The 18,440-nt window shown below is 38.4% G+C and overlaps 1 long non-coding RNA gene across 4 annotated transcripts in view; it reads right to left on the bottom strand.

Moving 5' to 3' along the window:
* Positions 1-18,440, bottom strand: part of LOC107967589 (uncharacterized) — a 97,944-nt gene that overhangs the window by 51,906 nt on the left and 27,598 nt on the right. Inside the window, exon 2 of one of the 4 annotated variants that reach the window (XR_008538522.2) lies at positions 2,405-2,485. The exons of the other annotated variants lie outside the window; for them this stretch is intronic. This is a non-coding gene — a long non-coding RNA (uncharacterized LOC107967589). The remainder of the gene's footprint in view (positions 1-2,404; positions 2,486-18,440) is intronic. 4 annotated transcript variants of the gene reach the window in all.

The following is an 18,440-nucleotide window of genomic DNA, read 5'->3' as shown; positions in this document are numbered from 1 at the left end:
CATATAAAGGTAATATTCCATTGAAGCATACAGTTTACTTTAATATTAGATCATTTTCCAATTTAGATTTGTCCAAGTTTCGACCTGCTAACACATCTATAAATAAGAGGCACTTTTAGCCAGGCATGGTTGGGAGGCCCAGGTGGGAGGATCACCTGAGGTCAGGAGTTTGAGACCAGCCTGGCCAACAGGGCGAAACCCCGTTCCTACTAAAAATAAAAAATTAGCCAGGTATGATGGCGCACTCGCCTGTAGTCCCAGCTACTCAGGAGGCTGAGACAGGAGAATCACTTGAACCAGGGAGGCAGAGGTTGCAGTGAGCCAAGATCATGCCACTGCACTTCAGCCTGGGCAACAGAGTGAGACTCCGTCTCCAAAAAAAAAAAAAAAAAAAAAAAGGCACTTTTGATTTTGGAACTTTGATAGAGGACTGGTAGTAAGCCTAAATTAGTACTATTGACTAAATTAATACAACAAGGATTGAATTCTATTATTTCTATTTCCAGTACTTCACCTATTCATGCTCAGAATGGTAGGTTTTACTGTTATTTGTCCTCCATAAAAAAAACAAGCATTTTACATGCAAATACTTGAAAGCCAAATAAAAGCTACTATAGAACTCTGGAGGAGTATTCATATAAAAAAAGTAGATATTTTCTAATCCATTAGGCTAACTTTATTCTTTTGCTTAAAAGTATATTACTACTTAATCTTCCCTGGCTAATCTGAGACAGTCATGACTCCCAATCCCAACACATTTCCCATAGGGCATAAGAAATAGCTTTGTAGATTATCCTTCACTTTGACATTATAAGCAGAACCCAGAGCAAACTCCACTAAAAATTATTAACTATTCATTAGCTCTATCTTGTTAATGATAACCTTTGTTTGCAAAGACGAAAGCTGGCTGATGGAGTCTGCTTTGATGTTCCATGTTTACACTGTATGTGTGTGGTCTCTATCTGAATATGATGTTCAGCAGGGATGATGTACATATGAGAACTCTCAAAGTATTGGGTTTAGAGTGAAATATTGATTGTTTTCATATTTTATTAATCTCTGTCTAACTAAATCCATTTCTTGACTTTGATTTTGGAAAGGTTCTCTGGCGTTAATTGCCATACAAACGAGTGCTCTTTCTCTTAGGTAAGTGATGTGGAGAGTATTATATTGCTGTTCCTTGCCTATAAAATAACCAGATTACAAAAGTACTAAATATAAAATAAAATTACAGGAGTCAGAAGTGTGAGATTTATTTCTATAATAAGGTAACAAATAATGGATTCTACCTTATTACTGTAACTTGAAAGTTTTATTAAAAGTTGTCTAAAGGTTATTAGAAGTAAGATCTTTTGAGTCAAGCTATCCCAACACGTCCCTGCTTAAATTCCAGTAAATGTCTGGGTCTCATAAACCAACTGCATTTTCATTTTTAAAAAGCTGAAGGAAAAGGGGAAAAGTTTGCAGAAATGAAGGATATTAGCAGATTCTGTCCTCAACAATATATAACTAATAGAACATGTACTTGGTGGTTGTAGGTCTGGAAGAGTGACAGTGGAAAAGAAGAGATTTGTTTTCTTCCCCCCTTTCTCACTCTCAGTTTTTCTTACAGGTCTGTTTCAACAGCATATCTCATTTGATCCTTAAAGTGCTCCATTTTACAGGTGAGAAAGCTGAGGTTTACGGATTCTTTATTTGTTCAGCATCCAAAGCCTGGTACAACACAAAACTCTTAACCGATACTTTGTGGTGGTGGTTTTTCCCAACTGAATCCAGGACTTTTTTTTCATATACCAGTTAGTTGCATACATTATTTTCATGTAATTGCGTAAGTTTCTTGAGTCTATATACTTAGGCTTAAAATATTTGATTATCTTGGAGGATGGCATTTCTTGATTTTTTTTTTTTTTTTTTGAGACGGAGTCTCACTCTGTCGCCCAGGCTGGAGTCCAGTGATCTCGGCTCACTGCAAGCTCCGCCTCCCAGGTTCACGCCATTCTCCTGCCTCAGCCTCCCGAGTAGCTGGGACTACAGATGCCCACCGCCACATCCGGCTAATTTTTTGTATTTTTAGTAAAGACGGGGTTTCACCGTGTTAGCCAGGATGGCCTCGATTTCCTGACCTCGTGATCCGCCCGCCTCAGCCTCCTAAAGTGTTGGGATTACAGGCGTGAGCCACCGCGCCCGGCCTCTTGATTTTTTTTTTTTCTCCTCATCCTCTAATGTCACATCCTCACCCCCACACCTGCTATATTTTTCCTTTCTTAGGGCTTACTTAATACCACTTTGCCCTATAATTTGTTTTTGTTTTTGTTTTAGAGGAATGCTGTAATGCTCAAGCAGTTAGTTGATTTTCTGGTGCAAATTCTAATGATGGCCAGTAGTCCATTAAGATTTAACATACCTGCATGAAAAATTTCCTTTGCATTCTTCAAAAATAGATGTTTAAAAATTGGTGCTCAGAGCTTAATTCCTTTTTTATTCCCTAGTAAGATAAGCAACGTTATTAGTGCTACAGTTTTAACAGACTTTTCTCTTCCAGTGAAAAATGTGTGGAATACCAAATATGTAAAACATAAAAATTGAATTTATAGAAACTCATAGATATGAACTTCCCCACCTCCCAAAACAGTAGCCAAAATGGGCCTCTATAAAACAGTTTTATGACAGCAGCTTGACTCCTTCACTTGTTACTGCACAATTCTTAGGTTGTGACCACAGCATTGCTAAGCAGATGCATCTGACTTAAACTTTTATAATATATATACTATACACATGCTCTAGTAGTATACTAGTTTATGTGAGTGAGTGTGCTATTACTTTCCTCAACAGTGAAAAACAAAACAAATAGAGGTACAGTGTAGGAGAAGCCTCACACAAAGATAACCTGGCAGTACAAGTTAGTGCACTAGTATTCAATATGTCCAAATTTTGCCTATATCTAAACATTATTTTTACAATTTCTAAAAATTAAAGCATTTTAGCAAAATTTGAATTTAAATTTGATAAAATCCATTAAATAACTTTGCAAGCCCTACGGGGACACTGATCTGTAAACCTTTGACATGGTCCTTTGGATTCAATCACATCTAGATAATAAATCTCAGCTTCATTTGATAAAAGTCAATTACATATATCCAAAGCATCTTGTTTTAAAAAACATGTTATTGTTTCTTCTTAAAATACCTTAAAGCAAAATTTTGGAATAATTTACTTGGTTACCATAAACACCTAATTTTTTACTCAGACCAGTAAGGAAGAAAGGTTTAAGAGGTGGATTTCAGAGGACTTCCTTGTACCATTGGAAAGAGCAAAGTAAACCTCTGTAACTATGCTGCCACATCTGTCCTAAAGAACTCCAGGGACACTGACCTGCTACTCATATGAATCTGCTTTGTTTATGAACCCTAGTTGCTGTTACCAGAGAAGGAAAGATAGGGAAAAGTGGCAGGATGTTTATAGGCGTCATATGCAAAATGTGTTTGCCATAGAAAAGACAGGTGTTGTGGGCTAGAAAATGTTGTAATCAAGACTTGATAATAGCTAATAATTGTTAAGAAAATATTATAATTTTATTTGTTGGAATGTCAGGATTATCACTAATTGTGGATACTTAAAGTTTACGTAATGCTTCTCAAAATATCATGAGGTCATCTGGGCCATTTGTCAGCCTTCGGGTCAGACTAACCTTGTTACATAATGCTCTTCTGCATAAGAATGTTATAATCTGTGATTTGTTCTTTTGGCTGAAGCTTTAGTCCTGCCTATCTCATTCTTTCTTTGTGCTTTACTGTCCCTCTAGTGTCTAGTATTTGCTTTACTGAGACTAGTAGTAGAAAAACCAGAGGGGAAAGGACCTAAATTTTAGTATTTTCTGTGTACAAACGCCTACACATATCTTGTATTTGTGTTTTTTTAAAAAAAGTTGTTTCCTTTATTTTACTATGAGCTCCAGGAAACATCAGAATCTCATTCATCTTTGTTCTCAACACTTAGCACAGTGCCTGGCATGTAGTAGGTGTTTACTAAATGTTTTGGAGGAAAGAGTAAATCTGAATAGTTGTGGTATGTGTTGTGGAAGAAAAAATCTAGGCTAGCATCTAGATTTTTAAAAAAGCTTTTTAAAGCTATTAAATATAAACATTCAGATTCTTGCATACTTTGTCTCAGTCATTCACAAGCTCCTGTTAGCACTTATATGCCAAGCACTGCTGTAGGTGATGGGCATACATCCAAAAGCAAAACAGGCAAAAATAAAATCCCTGCCTTGTGGAGGCTACTTTCAAATAGCAGAAAGACTGAAAATAATCCATTACATGTTACCTTACATGATAATAGCTAACTAGGGAAAAATGGGCTGGGCGTGGTGGCTCACGCCTGTAATCCCAGCACTTTGGGAGGCCAAGGCAGGTGGATCACGAGGTCAAGAGATGAGACCATCTGGCCAACATGGTGAAACCCCATCTCTACTAAAAATACAAAAATTAGCTGGGCATGGTGGTGCGTGCCTGTAGTCCCATCTACTCAAGAGGCTGAAGCAGGAGAATCACTTGAACCCGGGAGGCAGAGGTTGCAGTGAGCTGAGATCGTGCAAAAACTAGGCCAGGAAAAGAATTCAGGAGCGAAGGGAGAACTAATTAGAGAAAGCCTCACTGAGAATGTAGTATCTGAGCCAAAACTGCAAGAAACGTTGGACAAAAATTATGCAGATGTCTAGGAGACCACCATTTCCATGCAGAGGAACAAAAGCAAAGGCCTTGAGGTGCAGATATTCTCATATGTTGGAGAAACAGTAAGGTTAATATGGTTATATTGGAGTGAGCAAGAAGTAGAGTAATAGGAGAGAAGGTCAGAGAGGCAACAGGAGAGCTAAACTCAGGACTTCATTTAGATATTTATTGACCATATGCTAGACTTGCTCCCTCAAAAACCTTATCTATATATCCTTTTCCCAAGAAGAATTTGTAATTCTTCTTAATAAAACCCACAAATACTGTATAACTATAAATATTTTTTAATAAAAGAATTATATAAGTTGTTAATAAGGATAATTATACTAGAAAACTAAGCTAAATCACCTAGAGGAAACATTCATTTAAATATAAAACATTTTCAAAGTCTCCAAGCAACCAAGCTAGGAATAGGAAAATTGATTATAAATGTCATTGTTATATTAAAAAATCGTATCAGTTCATTGGGCAAAATAAACATTTTTAGAGCAGTTCTCAGAAAATGATTTTTCTCATGGATTTTACTATTGGTCTGTACACTTAACGTACGTACACTGTCCTCATTTGTCTCTGCATTGTCTCAGCTAGAATATTGAGGTGTGCTTCCATAAATGTTGTGCTATCGTTCCAACAGGGATCATAGTAATATCATCCCAGTGTGTAATAGTCACCATCTTTCTTGTCCTAGGAGTGTTTAGCTTAATTATTCCTCGGCAACAGTGGTTTTCAAACTTGAATCACCTGGCAAGCTTGTTCAGACACAATTTTGGTTGCTCCTGTTTCTAAGTCAGTATTGAGTGTCTGGAGTGGGGCCCATGAATTTGCATTTCCGTCACGTTCTCTTATGATGTTGATATTGTTGGTCCAGAAACTGTATTTAGAAACTTACACTACCAATTGTCTTTTTTCTGAACGGAAATAGAGTTCATTAGTAAAATCACTTGTGAGAACTTAAAATGTAGGTATTCTATGTTAGTAGTTAAAAAAGAGATCATATAGATATCAAACCTTGGGTAACACGAATAATAGTTAAAAAATAAAAGATCATGTGTTCAGTCATACTACATATTCCCTGGCAAAGGAAAAGTACACCTCCAAACAAATCTAATCTAGTGTATTGGGAAATCAAGTTAGAAAAAGATTTTTTCATATGAGACAAGTAGCTCGATGATAGTCCCTTAACATTTGATCAGGAAAAGAGTAGCCAGTCTCCTACATCTCTTCTCTGCTTGCTAAAGAGAGAGAGAAAGCCAAAAATTCCAAGTGGGGAGGCAAATGTTCTACAATCGATCTCTTGCAAGGTTAAATTCTTAGGAAAACCAACACAACTGCTGCTTATCTTTGAGGCCCAAGCTTTCTGCATTCTATAAAGTGCATCATTACCATGGCACAGCATGATGTAGGGACTCTAATACTTCTAAAATATGCATCCATTTGCTGCATGACTTATGCAGCTAAATATGCCAGGACTGCTAGTTACTTGAGTACTTGGATTAAAGGAAAATAACCACTTTCTATTATTAACATATGAATCTATCAGTAATTCTCAAAATGTCATCTTGGGACCAATAGTATCAGCATCATCTGGGAATTTGTTAGAAATACAAATTATCAGACCACACCCCAAACCTACAGAATCAAAAACTGAGGATGAAGCACAACTGTTGTTTTTTTGTTGTTTGTTTGTTTGTTTGTTTTTGAGAAGGAGTCTTCCTCTACCAGGCTGAAGTAGTGTGCAGTGGTGTGAACATGGCTCACTGCAGCCTTGGCCTCCTGGTGGATCCTCCACCCAGGTCTCAACCTCCCGAGTAGCTGGGCGTACATCATCACAGCCAGCTAATTTTTTATTTTTTGTAGAGACAGGGTCTCCCTATGTTGCCTAGGCTGGTCTCGAACTCCTGGGCTCAAGCAGTCCTCCTGCCTCAGCCTCCCGAAGTGCTGGGATTACAGGCATAAGCCTCTGTACCTGGCCCCAACAGTCTTTTTCAGCAACCTCACCAAGGGATTATGATGCAAGCTAAAGTTTGAGAACTACTTGCCTATAGGTTTCAAATCTAGATCACCTGGGCTGAAGTAGAACTAAGGGTTGAAAAAAAAAAAAAGAATTCTCAAGGCTTTTAGTGAGGAGTGAAAAGAATTATCAGTGGGGTAACAAATCTCTAGCTATATTGGAATGTTCTGCTGATACCACTCCCACCATCTGAAAAATGCTAGGGAAGACCTTAATCTCCACAACTGGATTGGAGAAGTTCCTAATCAGATGAATTCATTTTAAGTCGAGCAGATTCACTTCAAAAATCTTTTTTAGGGAATCCCTACAGAAGAAACTGAACAAGAGATTTTTGTTTGGGGGGAGATAAGGTTATACTATTAAAATGAGGTGTATATTATTCAATGCTTGTCAAGTTACAAGTGAAGAAACTCAAATTACCTAGAAATTTAGGGATGGAAGGATAGATAAAATATATTGGCTCAAGTTACCAGGAAGTTCAGAGGTCTAGCTGTCCTTAGACAAGACAGAATCCATCGGGTGTCACCTCTCTTCTCTTCTGTGCAGTGACCTCATCTGTCCTACTAAAATGGAGAAAACTTAGGACTATGAATGACTAACAACCGCAGAGGAAAGAAGTAATTTCTTTTTTTTTTTTTTTGAGACGGAGTCTCGCTCTGTCGCCCAGGCAGGAGTGCAGTGGCGCGATCTCGGCTCACTGCAAGCTCCGCCTCCCGGGTTCACGCCATTCTCCTGCCTCAGCCTCCCGAGTAGCTGGGACTACAGGCGCCCGCTACCACGCCCGGCTAATTTTTTGTATTTTTAGTAGAGACGGGGTTTCACCGTGTTAGCCAGGATGGTCTCGATCTACTGACCTCGTGATCCGCCCGCCTCGGCCTCCCAAAGTGCTGGGAATACAGGCGTGAGCCACCGCGCCCGGCCGGAAAGAAGTAATTTCTTATCCCAACACCTAATATATGAAATCCCAGGAAATGAGCCATTTTAATCCCTTGAACTAATCTGTTTTTCCATGGAGATGGAGTACTGATTGATCAGTCCTGGGTTTCTATTTACCACTCTAAGCAAGGGAGATGTAAAGTTTTACGGTTAGCAGCATTGCCAGAAGATATAAAGGATGTACAGTCCCCCCCCAAAAAAGAAGGGGACTATAACCAGAAGAAGGACAAAAAGCAAGCAAAAAATCAATGACAGGAATATCACCTAAAAGGAACCTGATCACTGAAGTTTAAACCTTGAAATGTCACCGCTTGTTTAGAATTGACTTGTAAATTTAATCAGAATCCATTGAAAATTGATGAGTTATTCAAATATTGAGTGCTACTATGTGTCAGGTGCTATTCTAGGTGCGAGGGATAAAGCAGTGAACAAAATTGACAAAACTCCACCATAATGAAGCTTATATGCTATTGGATGTAGGCAGAAAAAATAATTATAGGGAGAATTACAAGTCCTTGGAGAAAAAGTAGGGATAAGAAAAAGCCTAAGGAATGTTGGGGAAGGGCTTATTAGGGAGGAGGGTTTTGGTTTTAAATAGGTTAAGGAAAGCATCACTGATATGACTGAAGGAAATGGTAGTGTGATCCATCAAGATTTCTGGGAAAAAGCATTCCAAGTATGTCTGTTTGGAACAGCATGCCCAAAGGCAGGGGGCAGAAGCATTTTTAAGAAATAGCAAGAAAGCCAATGTGGCTGAAGCCAAGTAAACAAGGACAAGTGTATGAGAGACGAGGCCAGAAGAATATTTGGAGGCAAGATTATGTATCGTCTTATAAACCATCGTAAGTACTTGAAGTTTTTAATCTGAGACTGGAAGCCATTTGAAGGATTTGAGAAAATAATATAATCTGACTTAGGTTTTTAAGGAATCTCCCTTAGACTACTTAGGACACTATTACTGCAATCCATATGGGAGATAACAGTGAAGGTGCTGAGAAGTGGTAGGATTCTAAATCTATTTTGAAGGTAGAGCCCACACGATTGGATGTGAAGTAGGAGAGTTCAGGATTATAGCCCTAGTAACTAGAAGGATGGAATTGCAATTAGCTTAGAAGACAGTAGAACAAGTTTGTGGTAGAAAGTATGAAGTTATGTTTTGGACATGTTAAGTTTGAGATGCTTATCAGTGTGAATATTTGTTAAACATCCAAGTCAAAATGTTGAGTTCAGAAGAGAGAAGCTGGAGATAGAAATCTGGGAGCCTGAGCATATGCATGATAGGGAAATTCATGAGACTGAATGAGAGTAAAGGGCTGGGCACGGTGGCTCATGCCTGTAATCCCAGCACTTTGGGAGGCCAAGGTGGGTGGATCATGGGGTCAAGAGATCGAGACCATCCTGGCCAACATGGTGAAACCCTGTCTTTACTAAAAATAAAAAAATTAGCTGGGCGTGGTGGTGCGCACTTGTAGTCCCAGCTACTCAGGAGGCTGAGGCAGGAGAATCGCTTGAACCTGGGAGGTAGAGGTTGCAGTGAGCCGAGATCGCGCCACTGCACTCTAGCCTGGCGACAGAGTGAGACCCCATCTCAAAAAAAAAAAAAAAAAAAAAGTCCCAGGATTGGGGCCTGGGTCGTCTAATGTTAAGAGATCAGGAAGACAGGAACCCAACAAAAAATAATGAAGGTTGGCCAATGAAATAGGAATAAAATAAGGAGACTGAGGCCCTAGAGAGTGAAGAAAATGTTTCTAGGAAGCAATGATTGCTGTTACCAGATAAGGACTGAGAACTGTCAACTGGATATTGCAATACGAGCAATTTAACTACAGTGATGGGGGTGAAATCCTGTTTGGATGAGAATGAGAGGGAAATAACTGGGTTTAATATAGATAATTTTTTCCAATGTTTTGCAGCAAGGCCTTGCGGGACCAGGATCCTAAAAAGAAGAGGAGCACAAAAAAAAGTGAACCACACATTCAGCACCACTTTTCCCCAAAGACAATTTATAACTAGTGGCCAAGAGACTGAAAAACTGAGCAGCTGTATTATCACTCACACAGGGTGGGGGATTCAGAACATTCAGTTCATGGCCTGCCAAAGGGGAGGAACTGCATTAAATACCAACTTTTTTTTTTTTAAGTGGGGATCCTTGAAGGGCTATTCCCTAAAAGAAAAGCATAAACCCAAAATAAGTAAGCCATCACAAAGTCTGAAATTGCTCAATCCTGAACAAGATTAAGATGATCTGTTCTTACCCTAACTCACTGCTGGATGTTAAAGTCCATCATTTTGGAAGAAGATAACATCATCCAGACCCTAAAATTATTATAATTTGGATACACAGTGTCCAGCATTCAATCAATAAATGACAAGGCATTCAAGGAGATAAAACCAACTGACTGTAAAAACAAAGGAAAAAGGATAATTAAAACAGACCCATAGAAAATTTTAATTTTTTAGTTATCTCTATTAAAGTTCAATCAGGGAAGCAGAACCAGTGTGAGTATTATGAAATAAGGAATTTATAGCAACAGATTTGACACAACTGTGGAAGAAACTGAAGAAGTAAGGATCTGAAAGGGTGAGCTGGTGGATAAGAGAAAAGTCATGAACCAGCCTTTCTGAAGCACAGGTATAGTTGGCCAAATTGGAGCTTGTCAGGGAAATTGAGAAGCCAGGCATATCCAGTTGCTGAAGTGAGCCTGCAAAAGAAAGCTGGAAGAGTTGTTTGAAGATACTGTCACTTCATTTGGTAGTGAGTCTTGGGTCATAATTGGTCAACAGGGTCTGCAGTTAGAAATAAAAGTTGGACATGGAGCAGGGAAGAACAAGGACAGATTGGAACCCACCAGCACCTCTGCAGTTGTATCTCACCACTTCTCACCACAAAGACCATCAGAGTATATTAGCTACTATTTCACTCTACCTTCCAAATCTCATGCATATTTTGATTTTGGCCAACTAATCCAGAACTAAACAGGGAATGAGATTCTTTGAAATGTAGTTGCAGCTTGGCCCGGGCGCGGTGGCTCAAGCCTATAATCCCAGCACTTTGGGAGGCCGAGGTGGGCGGATCACGAGGTCAGGAGATCAAGACCATCCTGGCTAACATGGTGAAACCCCATCTCTACTAAAAAAAAAAAAAAAAAAAAATTTGCCGGGTGTGGTGGCAGGCACCTGTAGTCCCAGCTACTCAGGAGGTTGAGGCAGGAGAATGGTGTGAACCCGGGAGGTGGAGCTTGCAGTGAGCCGAGATCGTGCCACTGTACTCCAGCCTGGGTGACAGAGCGAGACTCCATCTCAAAAAAAAAAAAGAAATGTAGTTGCAGCTTGTCCAAGGTGACAGTACAACTGTTTTATCAGAAACAAACTTTAAAATAGCTGTGATTCACAGAAAACTAAAGGTCCAGATGGTTTCTATATTGAATTCTACCCAAAATTAAGGAAGAAATAAAACATTTTACATGCAAACTCTTCAAAAAATGAAGGAGGAGGCAGAACTTCCCAGTTCATTTTGTAAGGTCAGCATTAGCCTGATACCAAGACCTAATGGAGACATTACAAGAAAATTACAAACCAATATCCCTCAATAACATAAATGCAAAAGTCTTCAACACTATTAACCAATATATAAAAAGCATAAATCATCATAATTGAATGTGGTTTATACTAGAATTGAGAGGTTGGTTTAACATTTGATAATCAATGTAATTCATATTAACATAGTAAAGGAAATAAAATATGAGCATTTCAATAGGCCCAGAAAAAGCATTTAACAGCTATAATACCCACTCATAATGTAAAACTCTCGGCAAACTAGAAATATAAAAAACTTTCTCAATCTGATAATGGCCCTCCATTAAAAACCTACACCCAACATAATGGTGAAATATTAAATGCTTTCTTCCTAAGATCAGAAACAAGTAACGGATGGTCCCCTCTTAGTCCCTTACTCATTCCATTCAGCGTGGTGTTGGCAGTCCTAGCTAGTGTATTAAGAAAAAACAAAAAATAAATATCTGAAAGGAAAAAGTATAACTGTATTTTCAGCTGACATATTGTCTGCACAAAAAATCCTAAGGAATCCACAAAGCAACTACTAGAACTAAGAATGAATTTATCAAGGTCTCAGGATACAAGGTCAAATTCAAAAATCACTTGCATTTCTACATACTTACAAAAATGGAAAATTAAATGATTTAGGGACAACATTATTGCTTAGAAATGAAGAATTTGAGTTTATATGAGTAAGCTAAGTGCCAAAAATAGCCAAGACAATTTTGAAGACTAAGGATCAAGTGAAGTTTTACCCTAAAAACTATCAAGACATTATAAAATCATAGTATTTTAAACAATGTTGAACCCAATAATACAAAAATAAACAATACATACAGAACTCCAAAATAGACTCAAACTTATGAGAACTTAATAAGTAGCAGATGTAACATCATAAATGATTAGAGAAGAATGGTTGGAACGGTTGGTTATCTAAATAAAATAACAAATTGGATCTTTATCTCACCACACACACACACACACATAAATTTCAGGCAAATTACAAGCCCAAATAAAAGCAAAACCTTAACATTTTTAATAGAATGTAGGAGGCTATCTTTTTGATCTAAGGGTAAGGTAAAAAAAATTTAAGTAAAACACAAAGATGACCATAAAGGAAAATACTGATATAGTATATTATATTCAACTTTAAAAATTTTCTGCATAAAAAACATACACAAAAATGAAACAAGTCACATAATGGGAGAAGATATTTGAAATACATAGTACTGATTAGTTCCAAGATTAGTCCTAAAATATGAACTATAAATATGCTAATATTGGCTGAGCATGGTGGCTCACGTCTGTAATCCCAGCACTTTGGGAGGCCGAGACGGGCAGATCACCTGAGTCGTGAGTTCATGACCAGCTTGGCCAACATGGTGAAACACCGTCTCTACTACAAATACAAAAATTAGCTGGGCATGGTGGCACATGCTTGTAATCCCAGCTACTTGGGAGGCTGAGACAGGAGAATCGCTTGAACCTGGGAGGCGGAGGTTACAGTGAGCCAAGATCACGCCACTGCACTCCAGCCTCGGTGACAAGAGTGAAACTCCGTCTCAACAACAACAAAAACAACAACAAAAAAAACAGAACGGAGCCCTCAGAAATAATACCACACATCTACAACCATCTGATCTTTGACAAACCTGACAAAAACAAGAAATGGGGAAAGGACTCCCTATTTAATAAATGGTGCTGGGAAAACTGGCTAGCCATATGTAGAAAGCTGAAACTGGATCCCTTCCTTACACCTTATACAAAAATTAATTCAAGATGGATTAAAGACTTAAATGTTAGACCTAAAACCACAAAAACCCTAGAAGAAAACCTAGGCAATACCATTCAGGAAATAGGCATGGGCAAGGACTTCATGTCTAAAACACCAAAAGCAATGGCAACAAAAGCCAAATTGACAAATGGCATCTAATTAAACTAAAGAGCTTCTGCACAGCAAAAGAAACTACCATCAGAGTGAACAGGCAACCTACAGAATGGGAGAAAATTTTTGCAATCTATCCATCTGACAAAAGGCGAATATCCAGAATCTACAAAGAACTTAAACAAATTTACAAGAAAAAATCAAACAACTCCATCAAAAAGTGGGTGAAGGATATGAACAGACACTTCTCAAAAGAAGACGTTCATGCAGCCAACAGACACGTGAAAAAATGCTCTTCATCACTGGCCGTCAGAGAAACGCAAATCAAAACCACAATGAGATACCATCTCACACCAGTTAGAATGGCAATCATTAAAAAGTTAGGAAACAACAGGTGCTGGAGAGGATGTGGAGAAATAGGAACACTTTTACACTGTTGGTGGGAGTGTAAACTAGTTCAACCATTGTGGAAGACAGTGTGGCGATTCCTCAAGGATCTAGAACTAAAAATACCATTTGATCCAGCCATCCCATTACTGGGTATATACCCAAAGGATTATAAATCACGCTGCTATAAAGACACATGCACACAGGTTTACTGCGGCACTATTCACAATAGCAAAGACCTGGAACCAAACCAAATCTCCATCAGTGATAGACTGGATTAAGAAAATGTGGCACATATACACCATGGAATACTATGCAGCCATAAAAAGGATGAGTTCATGTCCTTTTTAGGGACATGGATGAAGCTGGAAACCATCATTCTGAGCAAACTATCACAAGGACAGAAAACCAAACACTGCATGCTCTCACTCATAGGTGGGAATTGAACAATGAGAACACTTGGACACAGGGTGGGGAACATCACATACCAGGGCCTGTTGTGGGGTGGGGAGAGGGGGGGAGGGATAGCATTAGGGGATATACCTAACGTAAATGACGAGTTAATGGGTGCAGCACACCAACATAGCACATATATACATATGTAACAAACCTGCACGTTGTGCACATGTAACCTAGAACTTAAAGTATAATAAAATGGAATTTCCACAAAGGATATAACTGTGAGGCTGTGAAGCAACTGGAACTTTCATATATTCTTTTCTTTTTTTTTCTTTTTAGGAGACGGAGTCTCGCTCTGTCGCCCAGGCTGGAGTGCAGTGGCGCGATCTTGGCTCACTGCAAGCTCTGCCTCCTGGGTTCATGACATTCTTCTGCCTCAGCCTCCCAAGTAGCTGGGACTACAGGCGCCCGCCACCATGCCTGGCTATTTTTTTGTATTTTTAATAGAGACAGGGTTTCACTGTGTTAGCCAGGATGGTCTCGATCTCCTGACCTCATGATCCACCTGCCTCGGCCTCCCAAAGTGTTGGGATTACAGGCGTGAGCCACAGCGCCCAGCTTCATATATTCTTAATGTACATATAAACCGCCCCCACTTCTTTGGAGAGGAATCTGGGTTTTTTTGTTGTTGGGTTTTTTTTTTTTGAGATGGAGTCTTGCTCTGTTGCCCAGGCTGGAGTGCAGTGGCAGGGTCTCGGCTCACTGCAACCTCTGCCTACTGGGTTCAAGTGATTCTTCTGCCTCAGCCTCCCAAGTAGCTGGGATTACATGTGCCTGCCACCATGCCTGGCTAATTTTTTGTATGTTTTTAGTAGAGATGGGGTTTCACCATGTTGGCCAGGCTGGTTTCGAACTCCTGACCTCAGGTGATCCGCCCACCTGGGCCTCCCAAAGTGCTGGGATTACAGGCGTGAGCCACCACTCCTGGCCCAAAATAATATCATATTTTACTTATAGAAACATATGTAGCAAAAATATAAAAGGACTTGCAGGAGAACGATAAAACAAAGGATAGTGATTGCTTGCGTCTGAAGAATGAAAAAGAGGCATCCAGAAAGCTTCAATAATATTATGTCCATTTCTTGAGGTTAGTGATATATGTTCAAGTTTTATATTATACTCTCTTTTTTGTATGCCTGAAGTAGTTCATAGAAAATTAATTGATGATGCAAAATGGTGATTTTTAAACTTATTTTTCTTTTCAGAGCCTTTTTTAAAATTAAAACTTATGCAGAATCCTAAGAACCAAAAGAGACAAGTAAATGTTCTACTAGAAGAGAGAATAGTGGGCCAGAGTTAGGTTCAGCTTGGCAATCTCTATTCTCCAACCTCATGCAGAATAGCCCATGAAAAGTTTTCTAGAGTTCTAGAAATCTAGAAGTCTAGAGTTTTAATCCTTAGAGTTCCCAGCAGCACATCTGAAAATCACTGTTCTGGAAGGGTATCTATTTGTAAAATATTGTTAATAAGAATATTTAATATTAAATATTTTGATAATATATTAATATATAATTTTAATAATATTTAAATTTTTTAATTTTAAGTTTAAAAGCAGATTATAATGCTGTGTGAAACCATTTATACATAATAGGTGTAACATGTGTCTGCTTATGTAGTAAAAGTTCTGTAACAAGGATATAGTCCAAAGCTAACAGTGGTATAATTGGATGGTGGAATTGCAGATAATTTTACTCTTTTTATTTAACTATCTATTATTTTTTATTTTGCTATACTGAATAAGTTTGATTTAATAAGAGAAAAACATTATTAAATTGTTAAAAGAATTAGAAATAGGGTCTCTTTTAGAGATATAGCTGTAGAGTGCTGTCTTAAACATAGGCTATTTTAAGTTCAGTGCTCTAAAGTGAAAATTATGTTACACTTTATATTTAAAAATTAACTTAGCAAGAATATCTAAGAAATTTTTGAAAAATAACAATAATGAGGATGGATGAAATGTCCCTCATCATTATTTACAATAAAGCTACAATTCATGTAACTGGTATGTGCATAGATTGACAGATTAATGAAATAGAATAAAAAGTTGAGAAATGAATCCAAATACATATGAGAATTTAGAATATGATAAACATGACATTTCAAATCCTTAGGAATGCTTATAGCTTCTGCCTAAGATCTAGAAAACTGGAAATAATTTTTAATTTTGCTAACAACAAGAAAAAATAATGTACAAAATCATAATTTGTCTTGAACCACCCCCCCTCAAGAACTGAGGTAAGGCACCAAAATAGCCTGATATTCTAAGGAAAAATAGGCATCTTCAAGAGGAGAGAAGATGAAAGCATTGATTTACCTGTGGCAGAGCATAAGAGGAAGGCAAGCCCACCATACAAGCAGGTAAGAAGCTAAAATATTTAACAAATTGCTAAAGGCTGAGTTTGTTCTAGAATGAAATCATGGAACCCTTGAGAGCCCTAGACCCAAAGATGGTTTGCATCCTTTTGCTGGTTTGTTTTCACCAACTTCGCTGGATACAGATGAGAAAGACAGGAGTCAGGGTGGGATTTCATAGGAAGCCGCCTTTTGCAGTATAGGCCTGGAGAGGAGAATGGCGAGTTCTGTGGTAAACACACAAAGCTCCACCCAGACCTTCTCCCCTAAGAAACAAAATACTTATGTTGTTAGGGTAAGGGCAGTAAACCTATCTCCCCCAGAGCACAGGTGACATACCATTTTATCTGGGAGAAATACAAAGAACAAAACCCTCCAACTCTGGAGGAGGGGAAAGAAACTATTATGGATCCAGTCCAAGAGAGGTTTCCTGCCTCTGGGTGAGGGATACGATCACTGAGAAAACTCCACTCCTAGACCCAGAGATATAGGGTCTGACTAAGTCTGAGGCTGGAGAAGGACCACAGAAAGTTATCCTGCCCTCTCTCTCCCCATCCTACCCTCTAGCAAGTGCCAAATAACAAGCACCAGGCAACAAGCAACCAAAGTCTACTTTTGGGGAAGAGGCAAGAACATGGAGAACTCTGAGGCACACATTTATAGAGAAGGTATAAAGTTAAGGAAGAAGCAGGACATTGAGGAAAAAGCCTCTGGAAACCAAATCCCACCCTACGCACAAGGTATATCTAGTGAAATCTAAAACTGGTGGTACATGGAACATAAACATAGCAACAGCAAAAGAGAAACCCAGCTCAATTCCTGACTATACTGACTAACCCTCTAGAAGCCAACAGGAGAAATGTCATTTCCAGTAATAAATAGTATTTACTACTATTTATCTCAATTTCTACTGTTCTACCTATTCTGTGCAGCAAGAAATTTAAAAGTACAAGATACAAAAAAAACAAAAAAAAAAGTTTAAACCCATTTTCAAGAGACAAAGCAATCAATAGAACCAGATTTGGAGATGACATTGATGTTGGAACTATCAGATATGAAATTTTAAATAATTATGATTAAATTGTTAGCCTTTCCTCCTGGAAAAGAGGGAGAACATGCATGGAAAGATAAGGAAAATCAGCAGACATATAGAAGGTAAAAGATAGTCAAGTGGTAGAATTTAAAATCATGGTAACAGATATAAAAAGTGACTTATACAGACACATCCATACATCATTTGACACAATCAAGGAAAGAAACAGTGAAGTTAAAGATAGGTCAATGAAATGATCAAAAAGAAAAATAAGTGGCAAGAGCAAAAGAAAACAAATAGCATTCAAGAGATGTTGAACAATATCATATGGTCTAACATATGTGTAATTTTAATCCTAGAAAGAGACAATTGTTGAGAATTTTTCAAAAATGATGAAATACAGTTTCAAAAAGCTCAGAAAATGCCAAGAATTTAAAAACAAAAAACTAGATTCACCATGTTCAAACTGCTGAAAACCAAAGATACAGATAAAATCTTGTAGATGATCAGTGGAGAAAAAAAAAAGACATTATATACAGAAAAAGATGGTAAGAATAATAGCAGACTCCTCTTCAGAAACTATGCAAGCCAAAAAACAGTGGGACGGCATCTTTAAAGAAAAAAGAACTGTTGGTTCTGAATAATATACACAGCAAACTGTTTTTTTTTTTTTTTTTTTTTTTTGAGACAGAGTCCTGCCCCGTCACCCAGGCTGGAGTGCAGTGGCACGATCTCGGCTCACTGCAACCTCCGCCTCCCAGGTTCAAGTGACTCTCCTTCCTCAGCCTCCTGAGTAGCTGGGATTACAGGCACCCATCACCACACCTGGCTAATTTTTGTATTTTTAGTAGAGACGGGGTTTAGCCATGTTGGCCAGGCTGGCCTCGAACTCCTGACCTCAGGTGATCTACCTGCCTTGGCTTCCCAAAGTGCTGGGATTACAGGCATGAGCCACCATGCCCAGCCAGGAAAGTATTTTGAAAAATGAATGACAAATGTTTTTTAAGAGAAAAATGGGAAATTCAATAGCAGCAGATTTATGCTACAAAAAAATGTTAAAGGAAGTTAGGCAGAAGGAATAGGATATCAAAC

Source organism: Pan troglodytes, chromosome 10 (genome assembly GCF_028858775.2).
Source record: "Pan troglodytes isolate AG18354 chromosome 10, NHGRI_mPanTro3-v2.0_pri, whole genome shotgun sequence".
In the NCBI taxonomy this organism is placed as follows: Eukaryota; Metazoa; Chordata; class Mammalia; order Primates; family Hominidae; genus Pan; species Pan troglodytes.
Note: the sequence above shows the minus strand (reverse complement) of the source record. Positions and strands in the feature narration are given on the sequence as shown.